The 21,972-nt window shown below is 44.0% G+C and overlaps 1 protein-coding gene across 1 annotated transcript in view; it reads left to right on the plus strand.

Moving 5' to 3' along the window:
• Nucleotides 1-17,878: 17,878 nt before the first annotated feature.
• Nucleotides 17,879-21,972, plus strand: part of prdm6 (PR domain containing 6) — a 120,044-nt gene continuing 115,950 nt past the window's right edge. The window contains 2 exon segments of the mRNA XM_020595337.1: nucleotides 17,879-17,980; nucleotides 19,583-19,678. The gene's annotated coding sequence lies outside the window, so the exon portion shown is untranslated.

Raw genomic sequence — 21,972 nt, forward strand, 5'->3', positions numbered from 1 at the left:
CTGCAGGCTTGGGAAATAACTAGAACACTGCACATGTGAGCTGAACATGCAGCATCTGTGTGTAAAGCTTCAAAATCCTGCAGAGGTATTTGCTATTTCAGCACCTCGATTGCCCTAAATCACAGACTCACTGCGGTTTCCATATTTTCTCCATTGGCTACTTTAACTTTCTCCTCTTTTCTCTGGAGACACAAACACAGGAGCAGGAAGAGAATGAAACAAAAAGCGCTTGGTAACAGATAAGAATGTTGTTCCAGCGTAACCCCCGGCTTTTATTTATCATATCTCCAAATGGCGGTGTAGCTGTTGTGCCATGGTCAGGATACAGTGACCTTAGTTGATCAACTACCCCTCAGCAGCCTGATAAGAGGGCTAATATAGCGGCGAGCTGGGGGGAAGGCTGTACTGTAATTATTTCTGTGCTGTCAGAGGGGGAGCAGACCACAGCCCCCTGCCGATTCAAATCTGAGGGGAAACTAAAAAGAGGACCACAACAACAACAAGGCTAGTGAGACAAATATCAGCAGCAACTCGCCTGAAATTGGACCAGTTTGTCATGCACACACTCAGACATCTGAGAGGGCTTAATTCAAACTTTAGTGGTTACACACAAACATGAAACTGTCACAGGGAGATGTGTGAAAATTGGGTCAGAACTCAGACCAAATTACATAGAAACATAACACGAATTGTATGTTGTACAGTATTACACAGCCTTATGCTGGTTTACTTGCCCCTTGCATGGCGACATGTACATACACATTGAGAGCCACTCTACCAGAGTCAAATTCCTCGTGTGTCCGACACACCTGGCCAGTAAAGCTGATTCTGAATGAAGTCTTTAACCCTCCTGTTATGCTGCTCCATTGTAAAGTTAAAAAAAATCTAAAAACAATAGTTAAAAGTATTTTATTGGTATGAAACTTCTTCTGCTTGGCTTAATATGTGTAATCAACATATAAAATGAAAATGGTTCATTTCACATATTTGCACCCTCCCCCTGCATGTTTATATTACAAAGATACGGTCTGAGCAGAAGAGGTGTCTCGTTAATTTATCAACATCACTTCACAAAAAGAAAAAAGTTCAAAACGTAAACTTTTTTTTTTTTAAATCAGAAAATGTTTTATACCCAGTAGCTGCTTATATCACATACAGACGTCAAACACCATGTAGCTAATATAAACTTAAACATCTATTATTTTCCACATTGTCTGATAACCCCAGTGACAGTGGGACAGGACGTGGTGTCTCCCAGCTACACCCCCCTCCATGACCCTCTGCTGCCTACAGCCTCCTGTTGTTATTAAAAGTCCGTTCTGAAAACCAGCCCCGGCTGCCGCCTAGCCAAGGTTAGAAGAAGGGTTTTTCCAGCTAGTAGTCATGTCAAACAGCCATGGAGGAGCTCTGGGCTACTACAAGTCTGAACCAGCGGCTGCCAGAGTGAAGAGGTGGCGTCTTTAGCACAGAGAGAGTGGGACAAAGAAAGAGCAACAACCAGGGTTAACATGGGTTTGGCTGTTTGACATAGAGAGGGTTAAAGGCAGCCAGAGGACTCAGATTGGATCCAGATGTGGCCTTCTTCCTTCTGGATGTTTTAGCATTTAAAGCTAACCTGTTTGTTTTGGTAGCATTAGCCACCTAGCATGGTCAGGATTTTACCTTTGTGTTGAATCAGTAGGTCGTCTTAAATCTGACATGTTCTTTTTCTTGGTCTTCTTCTGTTCTTCTCTTTTACTTCCTGTCCGTTCCCCCATTGTCTGTCTCTCTCCTTTTATAATGCTTCCATATATATATTAGTGTTTCTCTGTCTCGTGTATAAAGAGCCGATTGTGTCTGGCTTCAGGATCACCAACATTTCTCTGCTCTAGTTCCTATGCTGTCTTTGTCCTTTTCTCCACAGCTTAAACCTTCTGTCATATTTTATTTTGGTTGATGCACCAGAAACAATCACAGTCCAACATTTTCCACATAACTGCATGCTGAGTCTTCTCAGGTGATTTACGAGTGACTTCGAGTTTAACTCCATCTGGACCTGAAACTCCTGAGTTAAACCCAAGTTTGTTCGACCTTGAAAACAACAAAGAAGAAACTTAAAGCAGCTTTGCAGCTGCTGCAATTTGTGAGGAAACTTAAAAAGTGTCAATTGTAGCTTTTATTGTGAAGTCTGAGGATGTATGGGCCGGTGTTGTCCGGTGATAGATGACACGATACCCAGCTTTCCTGATTTCGCAAATTTCTATGAAATGTGTCCTGAGTTCATGAAGGCGAGGAGATAAGAGGCTGAGCCAATAGGATTCATCCATTTCCGCCTCTTATCTGCTGATAGAGGAGCACCCCCCTTTCTCCTTTCTCCTCCTCCCCTCCTCTCAGCTCAGCTCCTTAACTTTGCTTCTTCATCACTTCCCATCTTGTCTCCTTCATTTTCTCCTCTGCTCTTCTTTCCCCTTCCTGTTTTTGTCTTCATCTCACAGATCCAATGTTTTTCTCCTCTTTCTTTTCCTTTCTCCTCCTCATGTCATTTCTCTTCTGCATTTCTCTCCCTTTCTTCTTGTTTTCATCACTTTCCTTCCTCTCCTCTTTCCTTTTCACTTTGCTTCTCATCTCCTCCTTTTATCTCCTTAAAAAATCATTAAGCTTTAAGATTCAGGACAAAACTGTTGAGTAATGCAGTTTTTATGTGGGATGTTGTTCATGATGGTTCATGGTTTTACATTTAATACTTTAGTCTTGGTTTTTACCCTGGTTTCATCTCTTTGGTTTATTACTTTTGACAGAACATCATTCTATAAAAATACACATTTCCTGTTGATGAACTTGAAGCACTTTGTGTGTGACACATTTTCTAACTTTAGTTTGTGTCAGTTCACATTTTACACGACCAAAACAAATGAAATATTTAACAGTAAGAATCAAATTTAGATTTTTAAACAGTAATTCCTTGAAAAGACATCCCCAGGACACTAGCTGCCGCTGCTAGCATTAGCTCAGCCGCCTTCATCATTCACATGACCCAGCTCCTTGCACTTTGATCCTTTGAGTCCTCATGAGGACTTTCGTAACCACATATCCCAGAATGCAGGAGTCGAACATTTGGGATCAGCTCTATATGACTAACATGTTACAGTTCAGAGCACAATGGATTCAATGCTGTAAAAGTTCTGTATTTTCTTATTGTGACTTGACACCCGAGCAGACGGACGCTGAGCCAGAGCAGATCCTGCAGCTCTGCAGTGCTTCCTCCGTGTGTTTGGCACAGCTCAACATAGATTCACTGTTCAGAGACAATCAGGTTCCAACAGTTTGTCTCTAAAAAACCCCAGGCCTCCGTGCAGGTTCCGGTAAAACCGCCGGCGCTGCCGTTTGTCCTGCCCAGACACTAGATCTTCTTTAAGACACTTCAGCCCTTTCTTTCTTTTTTTAAGCTCCCTTAAAACAACATTGATTGTTTCCCACAATGACTTTCTGTCGCCGTGCTAATGATTATGCAGATGTGGCACAACCTTTCTGTTTGACGGGCGGTTCCCACAGGGAGGTGGTGACACCCCCCCCCCCCCCTTCCCGCCTCTCTCCTTCTGCTTAGTCTAGCCATTTCCTGGATGCTGCAGGAGGCGATGACGCAGCGGAGGATGCTCTGCTCACAGCAGCACTGGAGACGTTCATTCAGAATGTCATCATTTATAACTAGCGTCTCAGAGTCTTATGGATGCTCTGCTTCTCATTGGGTCTGTCAGCATTATTATTTGTTTTTCATTGCTTCAGAGAAAAGATTGGGAAGGTTGACAACCAGGTAAAACTCTCAGCAAAGAGGCTGAGCCGAGGTGCCCGTGAGCAAAGCACTGTAGCACCGCTGGGTTTTAAATCCTTTTTAACAAACTCGTGAAGATTTCATTTAAATTAAAACCTTCACACAAAGAAAACCATGATTTCTGGACCAGATTAACATATAATGTTTTCACTCAATGAGAAATGTTATTAAAACCTCATGTGACGTGTGAACATTGTACAATTTGACATGAAAAGTTATAATTTAACCGAGAACATTAAAGAACATTGGCTTTTGCATGTTGTACAGGCCTTTTTTGTAAACAATGCCACATTATTCTGCAGAGTTGTGGCTTCAGAGAAGTGTTCACCGGTTAGCGCCACCACCAGTTATTATTGTACTGCACAAATAATGAGGTACATTTTAAACGGTGTCTGTATCAGAAGTACATTTGTCTGGTGTGACTCACATTGTGAAAACCAGATCATTTCCCTCTTGTTGCCTGGAGCGACTCCATCTGTGGGAGGCCTGACCCCAGGCCTGTGAGAACAAACTGATTTTATGTAAACAAACAAACAAACAAAAAAAACAACATTTGGCCTGTGTGGAGATGGAGTGTTTTGACCGGGGGAAACCTGCTCTTGTCTCCTGGCTGCTTTCTCTCCTCCAATGACAGCCCTGTGCTGATTTATTCTCTCTGCTGATTGGCTGTCTGCTGTCTCCCTGACAGCGAGTCTTCTTCATCATATCTCCACTTTTCCTCTCCTCTTCTTCTCTGAATCATTTTTCCTTTCATACCAAGTTTTTCCCCTCCCTCTGCAGCCGCCGGATTTTATTTGACAGGAAATATTCTGGGCGATGTGGCCTGGTTGTAGATCTCAGGCCGTGGCAGACGGTATCGATCGGGCTCATTTGCATACATAAATCTATTGGCTATCTGACACTTGCCAATATTCTGGGCAGCAGGGAGCGGCAGTGCTGAGTCGGCCAGGTCACATTATCATTGGTGATGGAGCTTTGATGAAGTGTGACAGCGCTGCACAGCTGCTGAAGGACCGCACTGTAAAACATGGCTCACGGTTCACAGCAGCTTTAAGGCTCTTTTTAAGGATATACACTGTTTGGATTTGTGTTTATGCTTTAATGGACGTTAACTAATGAGGCATGCTAATGAATTCGCATTTTAACTTATTTCATCTGAATATTTCTTCCATTATTGGACAACAGAGGCATTTAGCACCTGCTGTTCACTTTAAAGGAGTGGGGAGACGCTGACAACATACTTTAATGCACAGTGTGCTGATGTTGGCGCCCTGTGCTGACGGTTGTTGAACGGCAGCTCCACACTACGTCTCCTGTGTAAAGCACTGCTGCACTGACCCATGCGGCTCAAACTCCTCGTGTACTTGTGAGCACACAGCTGTGATGTAGCAAAAGGCAGATGTGCATTTTAGGGGCTGTGCAGGAGGAGGCTGGTGTGTAGCACCACTAGATGGCAGGAAAGCAGGATGGTTGGTCTGGTGGTTGTTACTGACAATATCAATGGATGATTAATTTCCTGAACACAGTCCTGGACCACTGATGTGGGGATGGACCGAAGTATCTGGTTGGTTGCTGGGAGTATGAACAATAAGTGGAACTAGTTAGTGTTTTATTTATTCTTTTTTTAAATTGGAGACCAATAAGAGTGAGATTGTCCTTTTATATCCTCGCATGTTATATCGTATGTGGCTGTGCTGCCAAACTCCAGTTAGTCTTCAGGAAACATTGCCTCTTTTCACAAACGAATACATGAATCTCCTCAGCTGAAGCTCGACACCAAAGCCCAGGTGGAGCTGAGTTTCTGTTTTAAGCGGAAACTTTTCACAGATCCTCTGGCGTGTTAGTCAGATCGGTTGGACATTTGGCTGAGCGCTGGTGGTCAGGTCACCTCTGCTGGTTTGGGACAATGCACTGTATGAATCATTTACTAATGGGACACTGCAGCCTAAATGTTTGTACAGGGAAGGAGAAATAACAAATACTCCAAGTACTGCTGTAATACTGTCTAACTACAGGCACAGTACTGGAAAACAAAACTAGCATCAACCATTGTTTTCAAACTGGATCAGCAGCTTGTTTGGTCTGAAAATGTAAAAGTGACCACAGCAGACACACACACACACACAGATTTTACATCATGGTTTGTGTGCGAGTGTGTAATTCAGTATGCACTCGTGTTTCTGCATCTATGTGTGTGTGTTTCTCTCAGCCCTCCTTTGTGTGTGCGAGCTGCAGTTCAGTTTCTTTGTTTCTGTCGGAGGAAAAGGTCAAAGCAGCAGAGAGAATTAATTGAAGAGTGAGAGAGCACAGCTGGCTCTGCCACACCGACCGGGCCTGTGTGTGTGTGTGTGTGTGTGTGTGTGTGTGCAGCTCATCTCAAGGCCATAAAGGGAAACACTCATTTGGAAGTAGAGGTTTTTGCAGAGCGTGCACAGCGGTTGTGTTCATGTTCCTTTGGATGTGTGTTGTCCATACAGTTGTAGCCACAGGTAAAGTCAGATGCACCACCTAGAATTGTTTGGTTTTTAAACTTCATAAATTGTTTTAATAATTTAAAATGCTCATGTTGATCTGACTAATCACTTAGTGAGGCTGTACCTGGCTGCACCTGCTGACGCAGTGTGGAACTGTCGGTGCTTGAAGAAGTTGCCATTCGAGCCTTGGCTTTTCCTGAGTTGTGATCATTTTCAAAGTGAATCCCGTCAGAAAAATAATCCAGCTACCACATACGGCACAGCAAACGACTGGCACCTTAAAAATAAGGTATGTGCACTGGAACTCTTCTTGTTGGTCCATTGGTGTTAGTTCCCACGAGTGTTTAACGTGCATCTCCTTGGGATTACACAGTATGTGTGGTTGTGTGTCTCTTTGTTGAACACTGCATCAGACTACAGCAGTAACAAACTCCCCCCGCTGGAGCAACATAGTGGGGTGGAAAACAAACACGGTGTCTGGTCAGTATCAACAAATATGTAGACAAACTTCGCACGTTTGTTGTGTAGAAACGTCATCTCTCTAGGAGACAGGGTGGACTGTGTAGTTGTTTAGTTCCACTTAGAGCAGTTAAGACACAAATACTGTGTAACGTCTCAATAATAATAAGCAAGTTTAGTTTCTAACGCCGTTTTACTTCAGTCAAGTTTTCAGTACATGACTTGAACCTGTATCAGTGTTTTCACATGATGTCAAAGATCTAGATCCTTGTTCTACCACTGCTTTGCTTTTTTACAGTATTCTGTGTAACTATGTGTGTGTGCTCTGGATTGTGTGTGCGTGTGTGTGTGTGCGTGCGTGCGTGCGCGGCCTCTACCTGGCAGTGGTCCCGGTGTTGTGGCGCTGTGGGAACGCGCCGTGACACCCTGCTGCTTTCGTATGCAGGAGAAACAGCCCTGATGGAGCCGAGTTAATAGCTCTTCTGTAGCAAAGCTCTGATCCTTCGGACACACACACACACACACACACACACACACACCGTGATACAAACACCGAGTGGCACAATTTAATGAAGTTCTGTTCCTTAAAACCAGTGGTGGTTTGCAGGGATGGCGGTGGAGGGCAGGTCTGGGAGCCTCTCTGCTCCTTCAGCTCATCTGTTTCTTTGAATCGTTTCCACGAGCCGATCGATGTGCCGCTTTTCTCCTGGCCTTTCAGCGCTGTCACCCATCATTGAAGGATGCAAATTCATGTCAGAAACTGGCCTGACACTTTTCCTGTCAGGGCCCGGTGCTCAAAACCGCTGCAGCTCAGCAATAAATAGGGTGAAGGCCTCGTTTCTCAGAATGCCGACAGAGGGAGAGGGGGAGACCTTTTCCATCAAAGTTTTCTCTCTCCGTCTTGACAAGATGAGGATGCGAAAGGACATTTGGTAAAGTTCATCTCTTTCTAAACGGCTAAGCGCCAAAGAAGAAAGAAATAAAGGAATAAGTTCTTTGATAGTTGACTGTTGAGGTGACGCTGCCAAACTAAAACCAGAGCAATGTGAAAGTTAACTGCTAAGGGACTCAACTGGAGCTCAGGTCAATGCCTTACATTTCCCTTCAGCAGCTTCCGGTGATTGTCTGGGTGTTCCCTGCAGACATGTGTCTGTGAACAAATGAAACATTAAAAAGTTACAGAGCAGGATCTGAAATCTTCATGCATGAGTGTCACATCAAATCAGTGCACGTTTCTCTTCTGACAGTTTGACTTTGTGTGCACAGAAAACAAACCGCGCATGTTTGTAGACATCGAGCAAAGGCAATGCCACTAAACGTCCGGCGACGTGTAGACATCGAGCAAAGACAATGCCACTAAACGTCCGGCGACGTGTTGTTCTCTGGAAACTGATTTATTTTCCATGTATTTGCTGTGGTTTTGTCATGACTGAACCTCCGTACGCTGTTTGCTACATATGAGATATGAAAGAGTAGGTGTGGCTGTGTCTTGTCCATCTGTGGGCGGGATCGATGCCTGATCTGCTGCTGTTATGTTAATTTGCTTTTGGTGGTTTCAGCATGTAGTGCAAACTCAGCGGTTCTTCCGGTGAGAGCCTCCAGCGGCCCAGGAGACACGGTCACTTCATCTCCTTGATGTTATTGTACTATGAAAGTCTCCTTCACTCAGAAACATGTTTTGTTGTTTGGTGAATGTGAAGCCTGTTTTCACATCCACCTGCTGAAGGTGAAGTTTCTCTTTTCTCACCTTGAATCTCTCTCTGACACGTGGACGTTCCTGCAAGGTTCATGACATCACAACTAGTTTGGTGCCACTATGCAGTGCACCGAGAGTGGACTTTACAGAAGGTGCTGTTTAACAAGGTCTTTTCACTTTATTTCCTGTAAAAACTGTTACACTATTATTCTAAGGAGGGTATTGTTATGTCTGGATCATCTGCAGGAAGCGTCGAGCTTCCGAAACATCATGGCCAGGGAACGTGCTGTGAATCGATCAGCATGATCGACTGAGTTCAGGGTCACAGTGTCTCTGCTGAGGTGGAGGTTATGAACATTTAGGTGTCACAAACCTGATTGTTATGGTTGAGCCTGGAGGTCGCTCCCATCGACATTAACTTTTGTGATCAACCACCGTTCTTCCCTAACCTTAACCATTCTGTAGTCTCCATGTGCAGACACTGCAGCCAGTCCAAGCTTTGTTTAAAGGCACGGGACGATGGCAACACAGCGCTTTAATTGAGAATGTAGCTCAGCTTCTCTCTGTGCTGCTCCCGACAGAGTGCCGAGTGTACCCTCAGTCAGATACTTCTTTCTGCAGAGGAAAGAGAGAGAGAGCCAGAGACAAAAGACTAAACAAGAGAGAAAGACCTTTTCTAGGAAGTTTCCTGACAGTATGAGAATGTGAAACAGCTCCCTGTAAAGTTCACCTCCATCTGCTGGAGGATAAAACTGGGAAACAGCAAATGAGGAAAAAAGTTCAAAAGTAAAAAGAGCAAAAGAAGAAGAAGAAGAACAGAAGACAACCTCATGGCCCAGGTAGGAACCAGAGCTCAGACACACTCGCTGGAGAGTTAATGGCACTTTTGTTAAGTATCTTTTTCACAAAACTTCGTGGAAACCAGTGTGACCAATGCTGAAATGGTCCGAGGCTAATCAGTGAGTAAACATCCCATCCCCAAATACACTGAAAAAAAAGATTTGTTGGATTTACTTGATTGTAATGTGTACATCGGTCCCACACAATGATAATGTGTAAAACCAACATAATTCTCTTTATGTTAACAGAGGAAATATGAATGAATTGCGTTGCATATACTAGCATAATTTGTGTAAATCCAAAGACCCGGTGTTTCCTTTTTTCAGTCTACACAGCCTGCTGGGGCATATGTTGCTTGTTAGAGCTGAGGGCCACCAGTTTGCCAACATACAGTATGTGTGAGAAAATCATCAAAATGTTTAAAAACAATGTTCAAACAAGGACAGGGAGGGGTTTGGATCTGTGGCCCTCTACGGTGCAGAACATCATTACAAGATTCAAGGAGTCTGGAGGGATTTCAGTGCTTAAAGGCCGAGGGCTGAGCCTGAGCTGGATGACCGAGCTCTCCGATCCCTCAGACAGCACCGCATCAAGAATCGTCACTCTGCTATAAGCGATATAACCACATGGGCTCAGGATGATGTTGGCTCACCTGTGTCAGGCACCTCAGAACGTAGTTACATCCATAAATGCTGCTTAAACCTGTACTGTGCCTAAAGTGTCTGGTATAGGCCATCACACAGTGGAAATGTGCACTGTGGTCAGACCAATCTGTGTTTCAGGTCTTTTTGGAAGGAACGGATGCCATGCGCTCCGGACCAAAGACGAAAAGGACCATCCAGACTCATGGTCAAACCAGTTCAGACATCTGTGGACTGCCAAATACTTTGAAATCCAATCAGAAACTTTTACAAAATGGAACAAACGTGAACTTTTATCTAAGAAACCAAAGCCCCACAGAAACTCGTCCAGTTGACCCCCTGCACTGAAAACCAGGTGCAGTTCTGTGGCTCCTTGCCTTCTTCTAATCCCTCCTGGAATAGGAACTTGTCGGGCAGAGGAAAAAGGGATAATTAGAGGACTTTTTGCTCAGGGTGCTTCCCTCCTCTTGACCTACTTTACTCCTCTCACCTTACCACCTGTCATCACTTCTTGTTCCCTTCTTCTTTTCATCTCCTTTCCTCTTCACTTGTCTGTTCCACACCTCATTTCTTTCCTCTCTCTCTAAATCATCCTTTTCTTTTCTCCTCTCCACTTTCTTCTTCCTACCCCCTCTGCTTCTCCTCCCTGCTCTCCTTCTTTCCTTGGACCCCCACCTCCACATCCTTTGGCTTATTAAGATTTCAAAGATACAAATGGCGGCAGGCTGATTGTTTCCAGGGAATCTGCCTTTAATAATTACAGGTGGAGAAGCTCGGGGTAACGATGGCGGGAAGGAGACTAATGGAAAACTAGATTTTTTTTTCACTGAATTAGGGTGAGGGGGATGATCTATATATTGACAAGCCATCAGCAGGCCACAGATCGGGAGAAGGGCTTTGGATTTGTCAAAGCAGATGGCAGCGAACTGGCTCTGATGCTCCATGGCATCATCACAATGTCACGGACTCCGCCAGGCTGTGAGGATGATCAAACACTCCTTCACCTCCAGAATCAGACTGTGGAAGGGGGAGGAGGAGGAGGAGGAGGAAGAGAGCTTGAAGGCAGCAGAGTTAACCTTTTTTTGAGCCAACTCCCCCTCGCCCTCTTCTCATTGAGGACCTGAATCAAAATGTAAATGCTGGGGCCTCAGAGGGGAGCAGGGCTGTGGGACCTGCTCCTATTGATTATATGAAGTGAGTCGGAGTCGCTCTGGTCAACAACCAAATGTGCTCGCCCCGGCACCCTGTGACATGAATTACCCAGAGTTCAGCTGGCTCTGCTGCTAATGACACTTGTGATTTCAGAGCGCACACATTCACTCGGCCGTCAAATCCAAGGACCTTTAATGACTTTCAAGGGCCTATTTACTTACGTGCTGTGATGCTGGAGACCAAAAAGAGAGTCAGACACCTAATGAGTATTTCAACAGCCAAGTTGGTTTGGATTGGTTGGAAAGACTAATAAAATCTTAGAGATATAACATTAAAACATAAAAGACTGCAATGGACTGATTAATATCATCAAAACAAACACAAAATATACATCTTTATATTTCACAGGAAACCAGAGACTAAAACATAAAGACAACAAGACTAGAGTCTCTGATACTGTGAAGCTCACTGCACATTAGCAAACAACAAAAGGAATGAACTTAAAAATGCAGCGACTCAGATCTGTAGTTTGGTGGCAGAGGAAAGGTCATGTCGTGACCTGAAGGCCCCATTTCCACCTGTGGTTTCAGGTATCTCATACTCAGATGAAGTCCAGAGCCGAATGGGAGACGTTTTCCTTTCCACTCAGTCACATGTGTGTCTGTGTTGGCCAGTAGGCAGCCTCGCCACATGTAGATCATGGTCACACCTCCTGCAGTTCAGAAGCAGGTGGACAACAACACCAGAAGAAAAACAACATCTGCACTTTAGTGATTTAACCAGTTAGCTAACGGCTCTCCGAGTGCAGCACCGACACCAGCTACCCAAACTTGATCTAACAGTTACTGCACTATTCATTTGCACTGAACTAAAACAAGCTGTATTTATGCACAGCACTTTATCTGACACTTTATTACATTTCCAACAATTTCAAGAGTGCAATTTTATCCATTTGGGAAAACCTCCAATTTTCATGACTATTATCTTGCTGAGATAATTAAGCAGATCTTAATTAAAGGTCTGCTTGTCTGGAGCTTTCATCCACTTCAGCAGGTTGATCATTTGTCATGCCAAAAGCCAGTGAGTGGGTCTGGAGTTAATATTCTCTTGCTCTATGTGCTAATGGGATTTCTTCAAAGTGCTACATGGACTCTAGTTCTAAAATAAATGTAAATATTTGCCTGAGGACTGAAGCCGCCTCTGTGTGGCTCAGTCTTCAGCCTCCAGTGAAGCTCGGCCTGCAGAGCGGCAGGCGGCCTCGCCTCCTCAGGGCTTCAGCTCTGTGACAGTAAACACTGCTGTTAGAGCTCAGCATTGATACCTGCTTAGTTTTTGGTTCCCGCCCCTCAAACGGAAATTAAATGTTCACGCTTGCAGTTGACCAGTAAACCCAGGGCTCAGAGTTTGTGTATTTTACAAAGTGTATGTGAGGTAATGTTGTCGTCTCAGGGTGTGTGTGTGTGTTTCCTGCCAAAAGTTTTTGGGTGGCGTGTTGTGCTGTGACTGCTGTAGCGAGGCAATGCAGCTGACTGATCCATCCATCATCGGCTCGTAGTCTCTCTGCTGCTCGCTCCTCAAACCCGGTTTTTGTTTGGAAACCATCCATCATATTCCTGAGCACGACACACCGGCCAGAGACACCCAACCACAGCTCTGTGTGTGAGTGTGAGTGTGTGTGTGTGTGTGTGTGTGTGTGTGCGCGCCTTCTGGTATGCAGTCATGCAGCTATTTGTGCTGTTCATTAAAACAACTTTGTACCCTAGAACAAAAACAGCCATAAAATTGTCACATTTTTGAGTGAAGTTAAAGATTCTTTCCAAGAATCTTTAATGTTTAGTCTCCAAGATGCCTCAACAATTTAAACTAACGCTGCTGATTAAACTTTCAGCAAAAATAAAACTGAGCATGTATTTATCCCTTGATCCTGTGGACTGACCACAGGATGCATGGTCACAACATGATGTGCAGCTCAGCTTCATTTTAAATTCTGAGATCTCAAAGTGAAATCTTAATTATTAATAATAGTTTAAAAGTTTAGAGCCGAGCTTAGCACATAAGACACACTACTGTCTAATATATTGTACAGCACATTTCATACACAAAGCCAATTTAAGCTGCTTTACATAAAGGATTAAATATGTTTTTAAAAAGGACAACATTCAAATGCAAATGAACAGAAATGTTTTTTTTTTATTTTATTTCTCTATCTCATATTGGAAGTTGCTGTGTAAGTAAAGGGCATCTGTCTATCTACAAAAGGTTTTAAAGGAAATGTAAAAAGCTAAGAACATGCAGAACATAGATGTCTGTGATCTGGGTGTAGTGGTGGTGAAAGTTAACGCCTACATCTGGACTGTGGAGCTTTTTCTACAAAAGCACATTTTACTCCAGAAATCCACTGACACTGACTGATACTTATTTAAAATGTTTAGACAGTAAAATAATCAGCCAACTATAAACTTGCAGTGGGAACGTTTCAGACTCTAGATGAAAACAAGTTTTTCATGTCTGCGCCATGGGGCCGTTCCCACACGGTGCATGTACCAGGGTGATGCTGATGTCTTATTATGGAAGGTTTCCTTGTAATTCATTAATAATTAATATGTAGTCATTGTAAGTGAACCACGTGTCACTGTAAATACAGGTTATATACAGCTGAACCACAAACTGTTTGATCTGCTTTCTAACTGATGTTTCTGGCAGATGAACATGAAACTTTGTATTTGCACATTGAGTAGAAGCTGCAGTCGAGACTCGATTTGCTATAATCTTCTCTCAGAGAAATGCAGTTTTACCTCAAGAAGGGCCAGACCTCTTTATCTAGGTCCCCCCCCCCACATCTGTGGGCTCAAAGCTACAAATGATGTGATTATGATATATCATGTAACAAAGTAAGTCTCTTTGTTTCCGCTGTACACCAAAGAAATCAATACTAGGGCGGTTGGAGCCTTGAGGGGCTGCGGTGTCTTCTCTGGACTGACCAGGTAAGACTTAGGCCCGGCCGGGATTTGGAGGACTCAGAAATGCTGATTCTACATTTAGCCTGACAGTGATACATGCCTCAGCCTCGTTGTCCGGTTAGCCTGGTACCTGAGGGTCCGACCGAGTAAGATCAGCTGCAGACCAGGATGAGGTTAAGGATGGAAGATGGAGGAGGAGCAGAGGGGGGAGGCCAGAAACCTGCTGCTTATTTTTAGAACCAGCAAAGTCTGGGAGGGAGAAAAGATGGAGGAGACAGAGTATTTATTATACAGAGGGGAGTTGAGGGCCGTGAAGAATAAACAGGGATACACAGGATTTTCACAAAAATGTGTGTGAGTGGTACCCGGCAGTTTTTTGGCTGTATGTCCACAGCTGTTCATCACACAGCAAATATCTGTATGTGATCAGACAGAGAAGAGTGTCGGTGTCTCAGGAATACAAGATATAAGTATCTAAGTCGCAGTGGCGTCAAAACAAATGTAAATGTTCTGTCCTTTTAGGATCCAAGCTTGGAGTCTGTGCCACCAGGTCCCCATCATGCGATGACCCAGTCACTTTGAGGATGGACGGTGAGCTTCACCCTCCAACCATAGTCAAGTCTGTCTCATTAGCCTGACAAGTGAAACACTTGAATATATGCAGCAATAAATATGAAGAGTCCTGTTTGCTACTTCACCAGACAACAAGTTGCTCAAATGGCAAAAAACGTCTCCACTGAGTCATTCATCCCTGTGGGTCACCTCGACTTACTTGCCTCATGTCTGTCGCGTTGTATCAGCCACCAGCAGCTTGTGTTTGCTTTGTAACCAGGGATGTTAAAACAGAAATCATCCCAACACTGCTGATACAAAGGAAGATTTTTTTTATGAGGCCAGATGTGAAGTTACACCTGGCTATCACATCTGCACCACTTCTCAGCTTCTTGTTTCTCTTCTTTCAGTAGAAGACAGATTAGCACATTTGTTCACTTTGGATCTTCTGCTGATGAAGCTCCTGCAGGTGGCGTTAAAACCCTCAGCACCACTTTTGTTTTTTAATATATATTGGTACTTCTCCCTTGCTTCCCCAACTCCACACACTCTCCCCTCCCTGTCTCTGATGATGACCTTTTGACCTGTGACACTCAGTGGAGTGTGTCGAGGGTCATCATTAGACTGGTCGGGAGCCTGTGGGAGACGTGCAACGCACACTGCTCTGGCCCTCTGTATAAGAAGATTTGATGGCTGCACACTGCTGAGGATCGATGTATTGAATTACCATTACTGTCTCATCTGTAACTCACGAGCTGTTTGGTCAGCTTTTACTGCGTATCTTTAAGGTTTCAGCTTTCAGTTCAGCTTTTTTGGGGAGACTGCTAGTTGTATGAAATCTCCCCCTCCATGACCCTCTGCTGCTTGTTATTCCAGCTTCTCCACCCTGTGTTGTCAAAGTACGGTCTGTAAATCAGCCCCACCTGCCGCCTAGCCAAGGTTAGAAGAAGGGTTTTTCCAGTCAGTAGTCATGTCAAACAGCCATGGAGGAGCTCTGGGCTGCTAAAGGTCTGAACCAGCGACTGCCAGAGTGAAGACATTTACTATTAGTCAGCTAACGCTAGCTTCAGACTGGAGGCTGTGTTTTACAGATTGTCACAACCAGGCATCTATTGTTTAAGTCATTGGCAGGAAACAGGTTGTAATGGGAGGGGCAAAAAGCGGCTAGGAGCGGCTGATGGTGTCTTGTAAAATGAACATACATTTAGGACATAAATGAGCTTTCCATAACATTCAGAACTGTCTCCTCAACCCCATTAAATGAAATTACACTGCTAAAATGCTGCTTAGATCCTGGACTCATTAGTCAGCTAACGGTAGCTGCGTTTTGTACAGTTTGTCCCAAACAGGCATCCGTAGTTTAAATTGTTGCTAGGAAACAAGATGTCCGTTTGTTTTGAGCTTCACTAGACCTGTGGCTGAAAAGAAATGTATTGCATTTTTAAGGTGGCAGGTGTCACTCTGCTTCCACAACATCCAGTTTAGTGTTATTTATTAATTGAAAAGTTTGTGTTCAGACAAAGCAGCTGATAATTTAAGAGGACTGTGCTGCATTAGGTGAGTTTTTGCAGCTTTAATAACAATCACTGTTTAAGGTGAAGGATCTTATTAGACAGCCTTCCTAATATTCATTCACACCAAATTAGTCCAAATTAGACACTGTGTGTAAAACATTTTATAGTCCACAGTTTGTTTAAGAGATCTGCAGAACATTGGATCAGTGATCTACTTAGTGTGTGTTTTCCAGCTCTGTCAGACATCCAGATCTCAGTTAATATCTTGGTGAGTACATTTTTATCATTGCTGAGAGAAATGATGACAAAGACGAAAAATAAAAAAGTAAAATTGATGTTTGATGATTCTGCAGCGTGCTTCCATACAGCAGTGATGTTGACAAATGGACAAGGCAGACAGCAATCTACAGCAAGTTTACAATAGATAACAACTACAACAAAAAGTAGGATTTGTGCAGGAGGCTAAAATGCTGGCAGACTGCAGCTGGCCAGAAGTTAAAAATAAGGCCGAGGTCCTAACGGAGAGCGTGTAAATCCTCCGACAGGATGGATGTAGCTGTCGTTACTGCTGTTGTTGTTGTGTCCACCATTGCTTATAGAGACAATGGTGTTAATGAGCCTCACATATCAAACACAGCACACTCCATGCTGTCTGTGTCTGTGTGTGTGTGTGTGTGTGTGTGTGTGTGTGTGTGCGCGCGTGTTGGCCAGGCGCTGTATATCTGTGTGAAGGGTTGGTTGGGCTCACATTTGTCTTTAAAAGCTGCTCGATGTTCAGTCTCAAAAATTAACCCACATTCATTATGACAGGATGATTGACAGTTCATAGCCTAGCATTTGACCAGCTAGCTTAGCAGGTTAGCATTATTGATATAAGAATGACAACTAAGTCTTAGGCCAGACGCACCAAACTGATGGTCGGCTGTCAGTGAGCATCTGTTGGGGCTTGTCTTCCTGGTGTGTCCAACATTGTTGGCACTAGCTGGCCTCCATCGGCGGATTTTCAGCTAATTCGATATGCTGAATTGGCGCCAGCCTGCTGGGCCTTGTCCTTGAGAGAGGGGCCTCTCTGACTGGCTGAGAAGGGGTCAGGATAGCCTCTTCAGCCTGTCAAAGTAGTATCCATGGCTTTACACATTTAGTGTGTTTCTCCTTGTTTTTCAACCTCCTTGCTTCTTCACAACCAAAAGACAAAGGCCAGAAAACAGCAGTGTCGTGTAACTTCTTATCAGACATATTCTCCATTAGAAGCAGCTGTAAACAGCAGCTGTGTTGAACAACAGCTGCTTTGTTCATAGCTTATATTTCTGCATTCCCTTTCTGAACGGTGAATACAGATACTGCCACCTGATGGTAGGGTCCCTTCTGTCAAGCAGACACATAACGTATGTGCTAGTTGGCCATTGGATATAGTCTGTATTGTTTGTACAAGTGTCACCACTTTGCCAATCCCCTGACAGACAAAGGCGACAGGAGGCCACGCAGCAGTTGGCCTTCATTGCTGCTGGTTCTTTTGCGTTAGCTTGGTGTGGCTCTGCCCTTGCTCAGCTCAACTTAGTTTAGATCATGTGTCAAATTCAATGTCGAATCCGGCCCTCCGGATCATTTTATGCGGCCCTCGAAATTTTAAAATGCGTATGGCTCTTAAAATAAAAGTATATGCTAATTGAAAACATACACTGACCATAAACTACATCTCCCACAATGCACGTGGATTTCGGGACCCGCGAAGCATTATCTCGCCACTAGATGACAGTGTTTCGCCTTTGTTTTGCCATTTTACCAGCCACTTTCGGACAAGTGGAAGTGAGAAATACCAGCAGTGAATCCCAAAATGTCCAAGAAGAGAAAAGTTGATGCAGAAGGAAGGCAATTTAACGAAAGGTGGGAAAGTGAATGTATGTTTATGCTTCAAGGAGAAAACCTGTGTCTTTAGTGTCATGAGGTGGTGACGGGGTACGGTGGGCATTTTGAGACCAAACACGGAGCTAAGTGTGCTAAAATTAGCCTCCGAGAAAAACAACAAACCATTATCAGTTTTAGACTGTTCAGTAAATGTTAATCCTGTCTGGCCTCCAACTTAGACTGTGGTTTAATCTTCGGCCCCTTGTGTGATTGAGTTTGACACCCCTTTTCTAAACTTTCTAAATGTGGACTGCAGGAACCAGATTCGAACCTGTAACTGTCCGGTCGGGAGACGACCGTTCTACCCACAGTCACGCCTAGGTTTCATAGGAATGAATCTTTTACCCAGTATTCCATGGTACTGATTCCTGAATAGGGCCGCGGGGGGCTGGAGCCTATCCCAGCGGATATTGGGCGAGGCATGACGTCCTGCTCACCTACCTGTCTGTGATCATCAGTCCAGTAGGTAAGGTGCTGGATGTGGGCGGGGCGTCGCGGTGCGTTTGCTGTCTGTCACAGGCAGGATGTGGTAGAAATTCTCTGTTGGAGAGTCTAGCTCACGGTTGCCATCTGTCAGCTCTGGCCCGGCTATTGATCCAACGTCGGGGTCACACCAGGAGCCTGACCCCCGACATCACTACCTGACACACACACAGACAGGGAGGTTAAGGTGTGTGACAGTAATGTGACAGTCACTTTCCCAGTGTGATGGCTGTCGGTGTCTGCCTGATGAGCAGCGACACAACCATCACTCCCAACCTTTTTATCCTCCACACAGCCCCCACCCACCCTCTACAGCCCCCATCACAGGCTGCACCACATGCTGTGTCAGATGAAGCTGTAGCCGCACAGACGTGAACACAGCAACAACAGTGGGAAAAGATTAAACCTGCAACACAGGAAAAAACCAAACGCGCTGAGTGGAGCTGAACATTAACTGCAGGATTTTAGATGTGGATGAGAACTCGGTGTTAGCTGCCTGTCTGTGTAATATTGTGACTAGAGGTGAAGATGTCCGTCCGTTAATCGATTAATTGATTGACAGAAAAATCAAGCATTTTGATAATTGCTTTATAAAAGTAGTTATTGGTCTAAATGTGACTCACTCTCTAAGCTTCCAGCTTTTCCAAAGTGAGGATTTGATGCTCTGTCCATGTTGTTATTATTCACTGTAAGTGGAATATCTTTGGGTTTTGGACAGTTGATTAGAAAAAAGACATTCAACACTGTCATCTTGGACTTTTTCACTAATCATTGATAAAAGATTGTGTGTCTGGATGAGACGTTACAGTCTATCTAGGCTTCAAGAACAAATATTTGTTTTCTTAACTTTTTCATTCTTTAGTTTGTGCAGTAGCCAAAAACTTAAAATGCATATTACTAAAATAAATGATTTTAGTGGTGAAAAACATTTCTAAGCGTTTCTCTCCGCCTGTTTCAGGCTCAAACTTCTCTATATCTTAATCAACATCTGTTTTTCTAAGTTATTTTTCACGTCTGTGTGTTTAAATGTCATTAACAAACCCGGTAGTGTGGGAATATTTTGTAAAACTTCATTAACCTATGTCTCATATCCTCTAGAGCTGCTCCAGCCCCCTGCAGCTGGCCCTCACTGTGGGACCCAGGTTTGGCAAAGCACTTCCACAGATCAGGCGTCGCCTCCTGCAGGAGCGGCAGGTAGGAACACACTGACCTGGAACTGATGCTCAGTTAGGAGGCGCGTTAATGAGTAGAAAGCAGTTTTTAAAAACTTCACATCTGTGCAGCTACAGCTTCATCTGACACAAACTTCCTGTTTATCTGCCTTAGATTTTGTGTTATTTATTTATCTACTTTATATTTCATTTGTATTTTGTAGCATTCATGCGGACGGCAAAGTAAGAATTTCATTGTACAGGGAAACACGTTTCCTAACTGTACATATGACAAATAAACACTTTGAACCTTGAACCTTCAGCAGCAGCTTGTCTGGTCCAACTAAACAAGGTCAACAGTGAAAAGTTAAACTGTGATTTTTACTCTGTTTAAAACTCTAAACAGTATTTTTAATGAAGAACTTTTCTTCATTCAGAGCAGGTTGGATGCCGGTGCTGTCATTTCTCCGGGGCTTCAGGCCGGCCTCTGACCCCACCGCTCATATAAAACACTAAAACAGGAAGGAGGAGCTGACTTAGAAAACCAAATAAACAGAAAACTCGTAGGCCTATAATGTTTTTTACAGGGCTGCCCAGATGTCTCTCACCACGGTGACAGACAAAAACTCTCAGTCGAAACGGTCACGAAGTCCAATGACAACAACAAACTGAATGAAACTAGTTCAGAACATAAATATTCTCCACTGAAACAATGAACCGCCTCCAACAGACTGAAGCTGAATCTACAGGACACAGTCACACATACACACTTCCTGAGTGTGTATTCTGTGTGTGTAAAATAAAAACTCTGTCTCCAGCTGAGGACGATGCAGCAGGAAGCAGGAGCTGCAGTTTTTCTTCTTCATTAGTGTTAGTGCCTGCAGGTGTTAAATAATATTAATGACCTCCAGCGTCATTACTTACCTCTGCACTGGGCCTCGCCTCAAGTGATTTTATCGACTGCTGAGCTCTCAGCCGGTGTGTGTGTGTGCGCCAGATTATTCTGCGGTGATATTATCAGGAACTTTAATAAGTTGATTAGCGGCGAGGCGCTATCTGCTAACTGGATCTAGATGATGATGTTGATTGGACGGAGCGCGGCGCCATCCATCTTTCTGATTGGCTAATAACTGAAATCCATCACTGTTTCACTTGGTTTCGGCCGACCACGGTGTGTGTGTGTGTGTGTGTTTGTCCTGGTGCCTCCACTTTATCTGCTTTGGTTCATTTTATTCCTCTTTCTTGTTCTTTTCATTTTGTCCATTTCACCTTTCTCTCTCTCTCTCTTATATGTATGTGTAGCTCTCTCTCTCTTTCCTTCTCTCTTCTTTCTTTCTCTCTCTGGCTGCTGTTTCGTTCTCTCTGTTTCTACTTAAAAAGATTTCTTTTCTTTTCCACTTTTTCCTCTCTCTCTTCCTTTTGGTCTGGAGCGCAGCGGCTCTCGCACACAGCGCGTACTTTGACCGGTGGTCTGTCTCGGCTACTGTCTGTGTGTTTCACAGCGTTGAACTAAAACAGAAAATAACTGTGGGAGACAAAAGTTAAGAGGGATTAAAGAAACACTGGGGGACGTACAGAAATGACTCAGTAAATAGTTTAAGAAACAAAAACGGGGAAGTAAGGGAAGGAAAGATGCACTAAAGGAAGAAGAGAACAGAAAAACGTGTAAAAGAAGAAGTCAGACTAAAGGTTAAGGAAATAGTTAAACAACAGAAGGTTTGGATGAGGGGAGAAAAGCAAAGAGTAAAGAAAGAATAAATGAGAATCCTAAGTTCAGATGTAATAAAAAAAAAAGAAGTGTGTGTGTGTGTGTGTGTGTGTGTGTGTGTATCGCTCAGTAGCATTAGCCACAGGTTCGGCCTGTACTGATGTCCTGGGTCACTGAAGCCAACAGCTTCAAGGCAGTGGACATTTAACATCAGCTGTTAAATGTATTCAAATACAACAAAAAGACACAGTGGTGTGTTCAAACAATGAAGGGAATGTGAATTAGACAACAGTTTTTACATTACAGCTTTCTAATCAAACCTGCAGTATAACAATACAGTGTTGTTCTGGACACTCACCAATGAATAACAATTTAAGGCGTCCGCGTCCCACAGGACGCCCTCTGCTGGCACATGCCTGCTTTGGATGGTTTCAGTAGATGTCGGCTGGAACACGCAGCGAGCACCGGGCATCTCAGACGTGGTCGTAGAGAAGCTGTGCCTGCAGCCTGCATGTTACAGCAGCTCCATAGGAACACAACGGACAAACGCTGTGTCTGTGTCAGTGCTCTCAGAAGCACACACCCCATAACTCGCTCTAATTAATTCCTGCCTACTTTTCTCTGCTGAA

The sequence above is a fragment of the Monopterus albus genome, unplaced genomic scaffold, assembly GCF_001952655.1.
Source record: "Monopterus albus unplaced genomic scaffold, M_albus_1.0 scaffold26.1, whole genome shotgun sequence".
NCBI classification, from domain to species: Eukaryota; Metazoa; Chordata; class Actinopteri; order Synbranchiformes; family Synbranchidae; genus Monopterus; species Monopterus albus.